Source organism: Euprymna scolopes, chromosome 34 (genome assembly GCF_053919585.1).
Source record: "Euprymna scolopes isolate OS-2025 chromosome 34, ASM5391958v1, whole genome shotgun sequence".
Classification (NCBI taxonomy): Eukaryota; Metazoa; Mollusca; class Cephalopoda; order Sepiida; family Sepiolidae; genus Euprymna; species Euprymna scolopes.
This window is the reverse complement of record NC_136515.1, coordinates 66,635,106-66,652,605: the sequence shown is the minus strand read 5'-3', so window position 1 is coordinate 66,652,605 and position 17,500 is coordinate 66,635,106.

Genomic DNA, 17,500 nt, shown 5'->3' with positions numbered 1-17,500 from the left:
CCTCCTTGATCCTATTGTGTGTGGTCTCAGTCAAGACGGGTATCCTTTTGTTAGTGAGGGGTACAGTTTATAATATTTCTTGCAGTTGTTATAATAATAATAATAATAATAATAATAATAATAATAATAATAATAATAATAATAATAATCATGATGACGACGACGACATTTAGTACTCACTATGAGTTCTCACACAGCCTGTCATCAGAGATTACTCTTTGCCAATGATCATTGGTGTTCCCTGGAGTCTGTGAGTTGAAGTCTCCTCTAATTTCCGGTACTCTCCACCTCTTTCAATAATCTTTGCTGCTTTGATTTCTCGCTGACAACATTGATATTAATCAGGATTTTGTGGTAACAAAACTTCCTAAGGATCATTTACGGCTATTTTTGTAGAATCAACCGAAACTAATGCTTTTTGATTCTATTTTAAAATATTGCAATTTAAGTTCCGTTGGGTTCATCCAGTGTTTCTTCCGCCATTTTATTTTTTGTTTTATATATTTTGCAAATTGCTTGTGGCTGGTAAGTGTTACTAGTTTATCTGGGTTGGTTGCTCCACATGCTTACGAGGACAGCGATACGCACATGGTGTTCCTTGGAGTCTGAGTGATATTATGTCTTCCCTAATTTCCACCTTTACTCTTTCTCTTGTTTTTTTTTTACTCGCCTCACCCCAAACAAGGCATATCGCCCCTTGGCTGTAAGGGGCTACTATTTGGGACCATGCCAAAGAAAGATTAACAAAATGTTGGTTTGCGTTACACTTAAACTTCTGCATATCAGTACCGTCAGGGAAGCAGCTTGCAGGAAAGAAATTCCAGTCATGTTCTTCTAGAAAAGAAGCTTTTAGAGTAGAAAGCTTTCTGGCATTTAGGGACTTCAACAGTGAAAGGGTGTCATTTTGTTGCTAAACAGATTTGTCGGGGATATGTATGCCGAAGGGGCACAAGTGCAATGAGTTCATCAGAGCACATTCCATTAAAATATTTGTAAAACAGACACAAGGATGCAACATTGCGGCGATGGGACAGGGGTTGGAGCCGAGTTGACAAAGTGCGCCCTATTAGATTGAATACCTTTTTTTTTGGACCATATCCAAGAGAGAGAGACTAGTGGTAGATTCACCAGCCCAGATGTGGTAACAATATTCTATGCATGAGCAAATGGTGGTCTAACTACTGCAAATCATTATTTGCGCTTTTGCAACAGCCGTTTATCATTTATTTTTCAGCTGGTAATAACAGTTAGTTTTCTTTGGTGTCGATCCAACTTTTATTCAAATTCCTTTCATCCAAGTTTTTCGGAACTATTCTTGATGTTTCTTCTGCCCACTTGAAATAGTTTCGTCAGGAGGCTTTTCCTCGCTAACGTTTATGCTATGTGAGCAATATATATTTATTTAGTAAAAGTGCATAATAGATTAAAAATATTTTTTAAAACATCGAGAGATAATTAAATTTAAGTAAAATTTAATTTATTATCGACCCGTATACTTTTAACTTCTTGAAACTGTTTGCAAGCTTCTTTATTTCAGTATTTGTTTTTCGATGTCCAAGTCTATTAATGTCACACTAAAACCCAAATGGGTCCTGTATATGACCATAAACTATATCCGATGGTGAGGCCCCAGCTTGCAGGCCTTAGGGAGTGTAGAGCCATCCTTTAATTGCCATTGCTCCCAGGTCCACTCTGACCCGGAGTGGTAGTACTTGTTAGGGTTCCAACTATGGGTTAAATAGAATACGACTTAAAAAAACAAATACACTATATTAAAAAATAATTCTTCAAAATCACCAGATTCGGCATTAAATAACCTGAAAAGGGTTGATATGCCGTAAAACAAAACAACCAACCAACATAAACCCCAAATGGCTGCTTACGTAATTGTTTATTTTGATTAATTTTGTTAAATTTAGGCAATTAAATATAGTTTTGAGAGAGTTTTGTTTATTGGTTTGCCACTCGAACTTAAAGTTAGTGATAGGGTCAAATCTTTCTAGTTATGCATGAACACCACAGTCCCAGTTTAACGACAGATCACAATGTTGTTTTTGTATCGCAAAAAGACCTTCGATCCAAATGTATTTCGAAAGAAATGTATTTTGAAAAAAAAAAATCTAAAACAGTTTCAGCACATCGAAATTATACATATGTGGACATAATTAAAAATTATTGCCTTTGGTATAAGTTATTTATTTTTATATTTGTTTACGATTTCTGGGCTGTTAACTAATCTACGTGTTTACTATGAAAATATGCAAAACATACACACATAGCTTTATTTGCTAAACCGCTTGAAATGTAGACAACAGCACCAAGAGAAAAAAATGGAGTCCTCGTACAAGCGGCAGTTAGCGATTATTCTTAGCACATTTTTAACGTATTTTTCTTAAGATTACAAGCGCAATCTATATCACTACTATTACATAAAATAACTGTGTGTGAGTGGGTTCGTTTCCTATGGACTCAGAAACCGCTGGTCCCATTTATATGAAATTTCACACAAAGGTCCATCATGTCCCTGGCAATGTTGTTGGATAGATTTTGTCGCGGAATGTCTTTGATAAGAATTGAGAATCGATAATTGAAATAAACCAATGATAGAAGGAATATGCGATTTGGATCAAAGTTAACACCTTACACAGCTTTACATAACGTGCATTCGAGAAGTTTTGTTACCACATAATTAGAAAGGCCAAACATAAAATAAACAGTAGATTATTTGATAAGACAGGGGCGCGTTCGAAACGAAAGTTTGTGTTTAAAGCATCATTTCACAATAATACTTGGGCCTTTTTATTTTAAACTTAAATTCAAACCTTATCACCGCATAACCAGTAAAGCCAGCCATATAAAATCAACAGTAGGTTAGTTGATATCACAGTTGCTCGATTAAAATGAATATCTACTTAGAGTATAATCCAACATGATTCTTGACATTTGCATTTTAAACTTTAATTCAAGCCATTATATATAACAATAATTTTATAAAATCAACAGTAGGTTTTCGACAGAGCAATGTAGACTACATTTTGTTGTAGACTGAGTTACTCGAGGAGGCACGTAAAGCTCCTTCCCTGTGCACCGCAATGTTCCCCAACTAGAGTAGGCAATCAATCGATTTGATTGAAAATATTGCGATTTCTCTGATTTCGAAAGCAATCAAAATATAGGAGTGTGGAATAATCGAATGAAACGTCGTAATTCAATCCCGGGCAACCTCGGGTCTGCCTGCTTATATTATATAGATTTTAACTTGAAACGGTTTCTCATTTAGTAATATTAGCCAAAACCAATTAGGCAAGACAATATCTATCGCCTGTAGACAAATGTTTCATCGCATTATTTTCAGGCCACTAAACTGTGATTTTACCCCTTTATAATAGAGTGGGGGATATTTGTTCTATCAGAATTGTTTTCGTCTTACTAGAGAAAAAGAGGCTTGGCCTATCTCTAAAGCTCCCCCATCTTCGTTTGTGCAACTAGAGAATGTTTTGTTTACACCGCCGAAAACGACGTCCTTGAAGCGCGTATCTCATCTCAGGTGATCGCTATAGTGTACGACTAGTTTCGACTCTATTAATAAATAAATAAACACGTTCGAATGACTGCGGTTTTATTGGAGACGAGAAAATTGCTACATGAATACGTAAAAAGGTCGCCTTGTCTCAAAATCGATATCTCATCTCTCCCCTTCTCTCTCTCGCTCTTTCTTTATCACTGCCTTCTCTCTCTTTGTGTTTCTTTGTATCATTTTGTTTTTTTCTTTCTTTTTATTTCTATTCCCCGTTCTCTCTCCCTCTGTTTTCCTCTCTTTATATAGACTTATTTTTGGTCTGTTTCTTTTTTCTCTCTTTATTTTCTGTTTCTCCTCTCTCTCTCTCTCTCTCTCTCTCTCTCTCTCTCTCTCTCTCTCGTTTTTCTGTTAGTTTCTTTCTTTTTTCCTCAGTATTTTTCTGACTATTTTCCAAATCTCTCTCCCCCTCCCTTCCTAACGCTCGTGTTCTTTTTTTTTTTCTTATAGCTGGGTTCTCATTCTCGCTTTCTTTTTCTATATCTCTTTCTATTTAACTCCCACCCCCCTATCGCCGACTCGTTTTTTTTTCGCTTGGCCTGTTTCTCTTTCTTTTCTTGTCTGACTACCCACCCACTCTTTATTTGTCTAGGTTTTACTCTCTTTATCTTTCTCTAAAAAGAGAAGAATAGAGACTAGCATGCAAAGATAAATCGATTGATAGACGAATAGAAATAAAGTCGTGCTGATAAATCAACAGATATGTCGATAGATCGACATAAGACAACGGTGTGTGTGTGTATATATATATATATATATATATATATATATATATATATATATATATATATATTGGACTCCCCCAACACAAGATCAAAACGAGTTACGAGAAATTCGAGATACGAGATGGCTTCAGGGCAAAAATCCTTCCCTTACATACGAGCGAAAATCCAAGTTACGAGTTTCCAGATGCTACCGCTAGGTGGTCGAGTGTGTAGTGTTTCACCACGTCTCCTTCATGGTGCCATTTTAACTCGAGATACGATCTTCATCCAGGAACGAATGAATCTCGTATGTCGGGGGTCATATATATATATATATATTTTCAGAATGTGAGAGATGATATAATTATTTCCACAACAATGTTGCAGCTTACAAAACCCATGGAAGACAACAACTAAGTAGAAAAAATTATAAAGTTCGATTTCGCTGCGGTTTGCTTAATCCATCTTAGTTAATGGATGTTCTTCTGTGTGTGGCGCGATTGCTCAAGTGACAGAGTACCCGCCTTGCATACCAGAGATTCGGGTTTTGAATCACGAGTTCGGATGTGGTCTACCGATGAGTCCAAATGGAGGCGAAACACGAATCTTGAAATCTGGTTTGTAAGCTTTCATGACTCTTGTGAGCTGCGACATTGCTTGACTGTAATAATAATTACATATATATGTATGGGTGTTAGAATAGATACGTATGTACTATATATATATATATATATATATATATATATATATATATATATATATATATATATATATATATATATATATATATTGAGAGAGTAATATTTTTTTGATAGATAAATACTTCAGTAATATCATGATATTGCATTTTGCTAAAACAGAAGCTGGAGAGTTCGCCACCTAGCAAGGGAGGTAATAGTTTTCTAAAATCTAAAAGGCTGATTTATCAAAACACAGTTTCCGATAATTGTTTTCGAAAACTGCTTTCATATATATACTTTTTTTTCTACCTTGTCGTTTTTCGTAAATTTTTGATATATTCATTGCTGCGACATGGCAATTGATTCGATTCCATAGATTTTATTTGAAATTCAATATTTTTACTTTCGAATTTCGCTCTAATAATTATGAGCTCCGAATAACGAAAATGATATTCGGAAGTTTAGAGTGAGGGACCCTCCTAAATGCTATTTTATTACGAATTGAGCACTCTGGTTAGGGGAAAACAGTTCTACACTTTGCGTAAAGCATTACTTATTCATATTGAAATTTTGACTGCTGATTCTATTTACAAGTTGGCTGGCGATCAGATTTCGAACCTCAGCGTAAAAGCACTTGTCACTTGTAGCCACATTTTTGAGCCGAGATCAGACGAAACAGCTGACTGTGGAAGACTCTAGACGTAGTAAAAATAGTAATTTTGTTGATTATTTTAGTAGCGAGCAAATATGAATTTTACATTTCTAATTGCTGGCCACATTAAGGAAAAACCCTCTAAGAAGAAGAAAAAACAAACAAACAAAAAAAAGAACGGATTGTTAACAACATTTAATTGGCGCAAACCTAAAATATATTTGGCTAGAATTTCTACTTAAGGATGGGCCGATTGGCGCCAATGCCAAACCCAACACATGTTTCACACCCGTTCTATCGCAGACTCATTCTTCAGCTTGCATAAGTGTTTCACGTTTCTTTTAATACTATTATTGCTGGTAAAAGTTGGGCGAGAAGAATCACTGGTATATAAATTGGCATACATGGTTAAAATTTTATGAGTATTCATTAAAAAGATCCTATATTTTAAAACCAATAACATATGCCCAAATTAGCATACATTTATATTGTTCTAGCATACAATTATATTGCCCTAGCAAGCTAGCTTTAGATTTGCGGCTTTGGAATGAATTTTGCTTCGGAGTTTTTTTGCTTGGTTTTCTTCCCTGTGACCCTAACTGGCCACTAATATATATATATATATATATATATATATATATATATATATATATATATATATATATATATATATTATATGTATAAATATATATAATAAAATAAAAATTACAATTAAATTCACCAAAATGATCCAAGATGGTAAAGCTAAAGTATATTATAAATATTAAAGAATTAATATTTATAAAGTAATCTCAACCAGATGTAAAAGCTCGATAACACGAAATAGGAGATAGAGCTTATAATAAGAGTAAATAGTTGATAAAACATGTTCAAAAACATACTTTGAAAAAGAGTTAAAACCTAATTAATTTGGAAACGAAACACTAAATAAGTGGGTAGTCCTTAATCCGCGGAGTTTCGACAAAATACTTTCCTTCTCATCAAAGGGTAGGATTTAGCAAAATGCGGGATCGGATTTTGTTGAAAAAGTATTTTATGAAACTATAAGTCAAAGATCTTACTTAATAACAAAAAGTGAAGCAGAGGGAATATATTCACCGTATTCCCAGTTGAAGGGGAAGAAATTAATGTTGTTGGCCAATTTTTCTATATTTGTCGTCGGAAGTGTCGAGTTTAAAAATGATACCTATCTGAAAATACGTCGCCTCTGTCGAAAGTTTTAAGCAGGCATACATACATACATACATACATACATACATTTAAACAGACAGGTGAGATTTATAGTATAGAAAATGATTATTATTAAGAAAAATAGTATGTAGTGTAGCTGTATGGTGCTGCTTAAAAACTACTGACGTGATGGTTGTTGCTTCGATTCAGGCTTGGAATGAGTACTGGTTTATCCGCACTGAAGAATATAAATACAACGAAACAGTCAATCTGTTAGTGACATATATATATATATATATATATATATATATATATATATATATATATATATATGCACACAATTTTACACACATTCATGTACTTGCTCGCTTTCTGTAATATTCTGGATCCTTGAGGGCATGGACATTCTCTATTACACCCCCCCCTTAACGTATCCATCTCCTTTTGCTTCTACCTCTCTTTTTTTTCTCTCTCTCTCTTTCTGTCACTAAACAACTCACACCCTCGTTGATTTAAAGCTCGTAAGAAAGTGTTACACAGTGAACAAAAATAATAACCCTAACGCGTACTTTATTTGTCTTTTTTTTTACCAGCTAAATTTTTCCTCGAGATATTACGAGTGACCTTTCAAACGAACAAATGCGTCTCGTGTTTTTCGGCTTTTTATTTTTCACGGCTCGATTGTTACGTCCCGATGACCTTCTTTCACTATATCTCCAAAGAAAGAAAAGGCGTAAGTGGACACAATAATTCCCCGGGTCTGCAGAGTAAAAAAAGGTGTCCGCCCAGTTTAAGAACAATACTCGTTTCCGGCCTCATTCGCCAGACAAGGATTAGTTAGCGCGTTCATTGCAAACATTGGTTGTACGTTAAATGCAGGCTAAGATGTGAAGTAAATTCAAGCTTTATACAACGCATTGTTAAATAAACATTTTTTGAGGGGGGGTTGTTTTTTTATCAACCCATTTCGTCTTATTTAATGCCAAAATCTAGTTAGTTTAGTATAATACAGGGCGTGGCATAAGTCCTGTTACAAAATTTCGGAACTATTTTTTATGATAATATTAAAATAAATTTACTATTTAATTGTCATTATATGATAATGTAATATATGATTTATTTTTCGAAAACAGAAGATATTAAATTGAAACAATGTCTGTTGAATTGAAGAGAAGATTCATTATAAAGCAGCATATGCGGCGCTTGCATCCACCAGAAATATTAAAGTTAGGGAGAAAACCTCAAAATCAACAGAATGTTTATAAAAAAAGACGATTGATCGTTACCTGGAAATTTCGTCGGTCAAGGATAAACAACAATCAGGTCGACCTCACACTCCAAGAACACTTAAACTCATTAAAAAATGTTAGGGGGGAAATCAGACGAAATCAAAGAAGATCTATGAGACAAATAGAAAAAGAAACCCAAACGTCAGCAGGGACTATGCGAAGAATATATCTAAGTGATACGCAGAAGGACTCTTGTTAAACCGTATTTAAGAGGGCACTTTCCATGAGATCATCTTCAGGGATGAAAGGTTATTCTCACTTCAACAGTCCAAGAATCATCAAAATGATAGAGTCCTTGCGAGAAGTCGTGAGACAATCACTGACAAAGCAGAAAAGATTTTCAGGATGCAAAAACCAGCATCAGTGATGTTCTGGACAGCCACTTCCGAGAGAGTGATCAAGATTTACAAAAGATGTTACATTGAGAACAATCTTAAAGATGCCTTGACCCCATGGGGTAATTTTGTGTATGGTGATGCAGTTTGGACTCTCCAACAAGATGGTGCGACAAGCCACACTTCTCATGTACACACAGCAGTGGTCAAGAGATAACTGCCCGCCCTGAATCACCTAACAGGAATGACGTTCCTTATTACTATATATTCATGCCATTGATTATTCTTTGCGGTCAGTTGTGGTGAATTAAGCCTTCTTTACACCTGGTACAAAAAACAGTGAAGCTTTTACGATAGAATCGAACAAATGTTGGGAGAAGATGTTATGCGGGCTGCTAGACATACATTCCTCAAAAGATTTTGTATTGTAGTGAAAGCTCGAGGGAAGAAATTTGCAAAATACTTATGCCATATTGTTTCTTCAGTATTTCCTAATTTTCTGTAATTGGGTTTGTAATAAATTATTTAGTTGGGATAAAACTGACTTTTATTCTGTAACAGTATTTATGCTCCGCCTTGTATTTTTGGTGGGAAGTTATTTTATATCTTCAAGAATTAGTTTATGGTGCTTGTGTTGTTTTTGTTTTTTTTACAGCATATGAAGTTTTTTTCGAGTTATTTAATGCAAAATCACGTGAAATATATTGAAGTCTCGCATAATTTATTATTACGCACAAACTTTTTTAATAGTATTATTCACCGGACTACTGTTCTTATGTTGAGCGTAATTTTCACAACGTTTCGGTCGATGTAAGCTCCGACCTTCTTCAGGTGTATCTTGTCGAACTCGGAAATTTGGACGGAATTTCGAGCGGGACCCTTTATTTACTTCACAGGGGTAACGTAGTATATCAGGTACAACACGAAGTATGCCGTTTCTATACAGAAGGTCAGCATCTCCATTATATTGTCAATTGCGAAGGCAAGTGCGTTCTTTCAGCGAGGCATCCAATGTCAACTTGTCTCGTACCACTTTACGGCATATCAACACATTACGGAGTATTTAATACCAAAATCTGGTTATTTTGGTAAAACTTCTTAGACTAAAAGTTCATTTATATCTTCAATATTTATAGTGCCTAATTTATATTTTTTACGGCATGTCCACCCTTATCAAGTTAATTAATGCGAGATTCCGTCATTTTATTAAATGTTTTCATGTTTCAGGTTCTTTCCATACTCAAGTGTGTATTCGTGGTTTTTAATTTGCTTGTTCTGTAAATGAAGATTGTGTTTTCGGTTTTCTTTTTGGCTTTACAGAACATAATTGCATCTTGCAAATGGGGCAAAAAAAAAGAAAAAAAAGAAAAAAAACAATAGCGTCAATCTTTGGTGCGTTGCGTCAGAAAGCCGATATCTTAAGACCGCCGAATTTGTTCGAACCAGTACCAAAAACCAAAAGGGCTAAAAATATAATAGCTTCTAATCAAATACAGTAGAACTCCGAGATGTGGTGGCTCTAGGATACAATTTTTTCAGGCTTAAATATGTAATACGATGTTTTTCCAACCCCTGGTTACGGCATTTTTCCCTCCTTACGTTGTAATTTATGTTATTTGATCATAGACATGTGTATTATATAATGTATTTTGTTACTAATTTTTAATGCCGTATCCCGAGGTTCGACTGTATCTGTTGTCTTGATTCGGCTTGGTTTCGATTTTAAAATGCAAACTTCTAAGTCATAAATTGCAGGAACACCCGACGTTTTCGGGATTGACTTAAAATCAGCACTGGGTATATTTCACTTGTTGAATTACAGCAACAACCGACATTTTACCGTCGGCGATGAAGCCAACATTGTTTAGGCGATCGTTAAGATTGTTTATTAGCAAGGGGTCATCAAACGCATTTTTTTTTAATATAATCGAGAATCGAAGCCTATTTGCATTAGCGAGCATTCATCAAGCCAAATTTTATATTACATACTAGCAGGTCGCCCGTTGAGTATATAGATTGTGAAGTGTCCTCACCCACACACACACACACACACACACACAGTTCTATATGAACATCCCCTCGTAAGCCGATCGTAAAATACGCATAAATATTATATTTTAATTTCTACAGAAAATGAGACATGTCCATGCGAGTATTATGTTTTTTTTTTCTTAGCAGTTCTCTTCTTGTAAGTTAAAAAAAAAAAGAAAACAACTGAATCGGACTGAAATCGAAACCAAAATCTTAAGACAGTTAGTCAAGTTCGATAACCATTAGATGCGCTTGACACGCTTTAAGTCGTGTTTACAACCCTTGTTATTTTTAACATAACGAATTTGTCATGTGAACCATTTACGCATGCGCATTCGTGGAACAGTTAGCAAAAAGATAAAAATTTGACGATCCCCACGTACCAATTTTTTGAAATTTGGCGCCCGCGTGTTTTTTTTTTTTTTAATTTTTTTTTAACCAGTCCGATTTTTTTCTTTTTCGGATGAAAACCAATTAAAAGATTTTCCACATGTCTAAATATTTCATATACCAAATTTCAAGTTGGTGGTTCAAAAATCTGTTGAGTATATTGGTTGAGAAGTGTCCTCACACAGACGCACATACACACACGTTTCCATTTATATATATATATATATATATATATATATATATATATATATATATATATATATTAAATAAGTAAAAATTTTAGAAGCAAATGCGTATTAAAAGAGTAGATAAACGTTAATAAATTCCTTTGGACTAAAAGGTCCCAATTGTATTTCCTTCCAAAGAAATTTGTGTCGACAAGTAACGATTGTCTTTTCTTTATTGTTATATTTTTTTATGATATTTATTTCCTTCCACGGCGGGAAAGTGTGATGCAAGGTGCAGAAAATCGGCATCCCCTGTTGGGGCGATTCAAGCAATTAGCAACTAATTCCTTCCTATAGAGAGAAGGCAACAAACTGAGGCAAGAATATCTAGAACTGCACAGGGTTAGCAATATATAACAGTTAGCGCAGCGGCATTTGTTCTAGGTGGCTTAAACTTACTTCCTCCGAATGATAAAGTCTCAAGAAGATATAAAATTCACAAGCAACCTCCGGTCACACGTTTCCTATATCTCCGTCAAATTTTTGCAGTTCTTATAGGTAGGTGTCCGCATCCTCCATATACAGCGCCTGTTACTTCCAAATATCAGCCACTTTTTGTTCAGACCAATCTGAACGTAGTTTAACTTCGAGGATCTAACGAGAACCGGCGTGTGTCAATGTGATTATGCTGTATATCTTTAAAATATTATTGTGGTCCGGGATATGACTTTAAACTATATCCAGTGGTGAGGCCTCAGTCTGCGGGCTTTGGGGAGTGTGGGGCCAACCTTTAATTGCCGTTGCTCCCAGGTCCACTTGGACCCGGAGTGGTAGTACCTGTTAGGGTCCCAACTATAGGTTAAATAAAAACCGACTCGAAAACAACAAATATATTCTATTAAAAACTCTTCCTTCAAAATCTTTGGATTCGGCATTAAATACCCTGAAAAGGGCTGATATGCCGTAAAACAAAAACAACCGACCAATCAACTAATCAAAATATTCTTGGATATTGTTTGTACCTCCGGCGTACACATCAGTTAAGTAAGAAACGAGACTTTCAGTTTCAGGCGTGAATAATTTATGACATATTCTAATGATATGTGGGACACTTGTGTTTTTTTTTCGTCCCCCCCCCCAACATTTCGCCTTTAGTTAAGTAAAGATGATCATCACACAAGAAAACGAAAGAAACAAATAGGGAATTTATTAAAATGAAGGTTTGAAAAAATATACAAATATGCTAGATGTTTTGCAGATGAATGCAATTCCACGACCCATCTTCTATAGTTTTACAAGTCTTATTTCGCTTTTTTTTAAATATTGAAATCTTAAAGATGATGGGGTAATCTTTCGACAAAACATTTATTTTTATTCAATTTAGTCACTAATATAAATACAGCATTGGATTGTGCTTGTAACACCACCTAAAAGCATATTTTATATTGGTACATAACTGTTTATAGTGGCATCGTCAGGCAAAGAGAGGCACCATATTTTATAATATAAAATTATATAACAGAGAAAGTTTGTTCATTCTTTGTAGAAATCAATATTGCTGAATAAAATTAACATTTTTACAGGGTGCACCTCTAATCAACTGCCTTACCCCAAGCATGGGTCATGGCTCTTATTAGTAGTCGGGATTTTAGTGTAGACGGTCATCAGTACATAAAGTCATAATTCACAATGTACACGCATAATAAAATATACAAATACAAACATTGCTTATATTGTTTGCTTGTGCACTATCCTCCTCCTACTACTTCTACTACTATGCCTCCTCTTCTTGCTACTACTATTACTTCTCTTTACAACTACTAATACGCCTCCTCTTCCTCCTCTTACTACTACTACTACTACTACTACTACGCCTCCTCTTCCTTATCCTACTATTACTACTACTAGTTGACATGTATTTTCCCTACTACTACTACTCTACTACTTCTACTACTAATACTACTACTACTACTAATGAAGAAGAAGTTGTTTTTTTTTCAAAAATAAACAATTATAAACAGAATGACTCATAGAAAGCTATCTATATACTTATTTTTCATTTTAACATACTTTCATAGAAATGGTTCTGTTATGTCACAAAAAAACCTATTTTCTTCACGTCACAAGTGTCATGCTCATACATTAATTCCATAGCTAATATTACATACTGTCCCCTTAAGGGATCTTTTGCAACTATTTTGTATTAAAACTATACTGTCGCAATTTTCTCACAAATAAATCAACTTCGACCTGTTGACAACGTATTTTTTTTTACTGTGTACGTTTTCAGCGGTTTAATATTTTTTTGCGTTTTAAATTATCCAAATAAACAATTGTTAATACTTTCTGCATTTTTTTTACATCGTTCATTTCCGTATCACGTTTACGTTATTTTAACGCAATTTCGTACAAATAAATCTATTTTACAATGTATTGTTTTACTGGGTACGTTTTCAGCGACCCAAATTTTTCACGTTTAAATTGAAAGATATTTCAAAATTGGAATTTAACTTTAAGTATTATGGCATCTGTTCAGTGCACATTTACCTATAAGTATGGCAAACCACTTATAATTCAATGGCTGTAAGTATTTATTTTCAAGAATAAACAATTATAAACAGAACGACTCATAGAAATCTATCTATATTCTTTTTTCATTTTATTATACTTTCATAGAAATGTTTCTGTTACGTCACAAAAAATATTTTTTTTACGTCCAAAGTGTCACGCTCATGCATTAATTCCATAGTTAATATATACTGACCCAGCGGGTCATGGGTAGTCTAGTATAGAATAAAGTCGTATTTTTTTCTGTTAGCAAAGTGTAGTATCTGTTCCCGCAGATACTACAATCAAAGTAATATGCGAGCGCAACCCCCCATATCAGACCATTACTCTTGAGCAATCATCTTTAGTCAATATAGGGGAAACCCTTCTTACCAATTATCACACTACAGTTCCCTTTCGGGGGAATTGGTCCTCATTCTCCACAAATTATGAATGTTTAAAAGAATATGCAAACTGGCTAGGTCTTTTGAAGATACATGCAATTCCACAACCAATATATAAGAATATTGTATTTTCTTTTTAAATAAATAGAAAAGAGGGTTTTTAATATGAATATCAATACGCACAAAAGAAAAACGAATTCATAGGAGTATAGATAGATTTTAGAATTTGATTTTTTTTAAATTCAACACTTCAAAGAATTAGATTTTTTTATTAAACACTTCAAATAATTTAAAAAAAAATGTAATTCAAGACCTCAAAAAATTAGTTTTTCATAATTAAACACTTCAAAGAATAAAAAAAAAATCTCTACAATTGAAAAGTTCAAATAATTAGAATTTTTACATACAGAACAAGAGTACGAAATCTGCCTAATTTGCTCAGTGGTGAAACAAATAAATAACTAAATAAAGAGAAAAAGGGGTTTTAATATGGATATCAATACACACACAAAAATAGGAGTAATATATATAATTCTTGGTTCGTTATTTATCAATAGTCCAAAAAACCATTGGACCGATTGCTTCGACAATTTGGGATAATATTTTTACTGTAGCCACGCGTCTTTTTATGTATCTCTTTAATTAAATCATTATACTTCATTTTCTTTAATAAATAGGTGGTTTTCTTTGTACCGATGTGGCCATTTTTTTATTTGGGGACATATATTTATCACCGCCTGCCGTCACGTGACATCAGTAAAAGGAACTTTTGATCTCACCACGGCAGCCGTGGTCTCGTTTAATGTAAACAGAATATGTTTACAATATGGGTAAATTTTAAATGGATTTAATCACGTGATTATTGATAATGTAACCATAGGATTGAAATTTAATTTAAATTAACCACATGTGGTCGCTTTCCTCTCAAATATTAATCGAAAAATGGATATTAGCAGCAAATCGACCATTGTGGATTATCTTTTTACTATTCAGGAAATTAAAGATTCTATTAGAGTCCTATTTCAATCACCTAAATTATTTAGCGTGAAATGAGTTTAGGAATTTATATCCAAACTTAAATATTATTTTTTTCTTAAAAAAAAAACAAAAAAACATTAATATACTAAGTTAGGTAAAATTTGCGGAGAATGCTCTGCTTTACAGTTGTTGTAAAAATGGTCCGGAAATTTAAATTTTGTTCTTTTTTAAATTCGATGCTTCTTTACATTACGTCAAACTCATCGTTCGCATTCGGCATGTCAACTTTTTAGGTTTATGGGTATGCTGACAAGGTTAGGGGTGTCCATTCCGAAAGCTGTTCTTAATATGGGGAGGTTTATGGTATCTATTCCGAGAGCCGTTCTTAACACGGGTATATTGGAGTGTTTATTCGTTGTAAACGTACCCGATAACCTATAACTGTTAACATTTCCAATGTGAACAGTAAGTTGGACTTATGTAAAAATAACAAAAGGATATAATAAACTGACTTTTTCGTTTAAAAATAGAATTATTTCCCTTTCCTTAATAATTAAAAAAAAATATTTCGTGTTTTATATATATATATATATATATATATATATATATATATATATATATATAAAGTACAATTCTTGAAGGTTATTCTTTTGATTATATTCGTTTGGGGGGGGGCAGAATTAAAAAAAAGAAGATTAAAACGAAGCGAAATTTAAGTTTCCGTTCCATTTTTACAACAACCGTAAAACAGCGCATACTCCGCAAATTTTTTCGTAAGTTAGAAATATCTAGATCTACTTACATTATATTAGAAACCGAGCGAACCATAAATATCTGGTAGCTTAGTGTAAAATCTGCTTAAAATATTGTCAAAAAATAAAAAGTAAAAACAGAACCTCTCCCAAACATACTGGCAATAAGTTGGTTTCATCCTTCCCTTGAGAGTTTCCAACAAGAGGAATTGTTTTACTAGGATTTGTAATAGAAGCTGAGCACTTATTAGCATTATTTATTGTTGAATTTTTTGCATTTTGTTTAAATTTGTTTGTTTGCAATCGCCGATAGCCCATGCAAAATATTGAACAAAACACGAAATTAAAAAGAATGGAACTCATGCAGAACTTGACCCGCTCCCCCACCACCGAATTCCAATTATGGTACGGGTTCGACCGGCAGTCACCGGATTCAGCTGAACATTGTACACTAAATCAACATTTTATTTTATTTTTTTGCATAAGTAATTAATAATGGGAGTATTTTTTCTGCTTATTTTTTTAACATCTGCTGACAAACAAATAATTTGTGCATTCTCTTGAAAAAAAATACCCAACAAACTTTTCTCTACTTTCATCTGACTATTTACAGTGTTCATATAAAGCATTCATCTTTTCTTTTTATAATAAAAATTCTGTTTTCAAAAAGAAACGTTTACTGCCAACTTTCTTTAAAAAAAAAGTTCAAGGTTTAATGAAAAAAAAAACCCAACTTTCTCCTAAAAATTTATGGTAAAAAATTTATTTCTTGGGGAAAAACAAATTTTATTGTAAAATATGATAAAAGTAAACAAACAATACAAAATTCAATTTTTCTTGAGGAATCTGTTCCATTTTAACAAACTGAGCCACAGCAACGCGTGGCCGAGTACAGCTAATATATATATATATATATATATATATATATATATATATATAGGCTAATGAAAGGCGATTAAACCCTTTTTCGAGATCAACAGCCAACTAACACCATATGTGTTTGCGTGTATGTATGTGTGTGCTGGGGTGGAGAGGGCTCCCGTAAGCCGTGGTGAAGGCAACCTGTCTAGGAGAAACAAATCTGATTTAAAAAACCATTAAGCGGGAGATCAGTACCCGCATTAAGCTGGTCTGCAGTTTAACTAGTTGCTGGCTATCTTGCTTTTGGTTTTTGCTGGATCTCAACATTTTGAACCGAGAGTAAGAGAGAGAGAGAGAGAGAGAGAGAGAGAGAGAGAGAGAGAGAGAGAGAGAGAGATTTAGCTGTCGTACAAAGCTAAGACTTTGTAACATAATATGTGTATAGATACTACCTCAGGGATTTGTCTATAACAATGGTCCTGTGGCGATGGAAGTCATTTTTGGGCTCATGGACGTTTAATGTCTTAGGAAGTGGCACTCGTCTGACAAGACGTTGCAATCATCATCATGTGTGTGTGTGTGTGTGTGTGTGTGTGTATGTGTGTGTGTTAGGAGGATTAATCGGAATCAGAATCGGAATCAAAATCGGTATCAAAATCGGAATTGTTTGTGTCTATTTTACAATGCCAAAAAGCGATTCTTTTAAATGCTGCTATTTGATTTTTTTTAAAACAAAATCTTGCACTGCTGGTAATAATGATGAAATGATCAATATTAATTGATTAACAACTACTAGTTAATACTAAAACCTTTAGATCAACACCCACAAGTGTATTCTTACGTATGAAAAAAAATATATGTATATACATATATATATATATATATATATATATATATATATATATGTACATACATATGTGTATACACACATATATATATATATATATATATATGTGTGTGTGT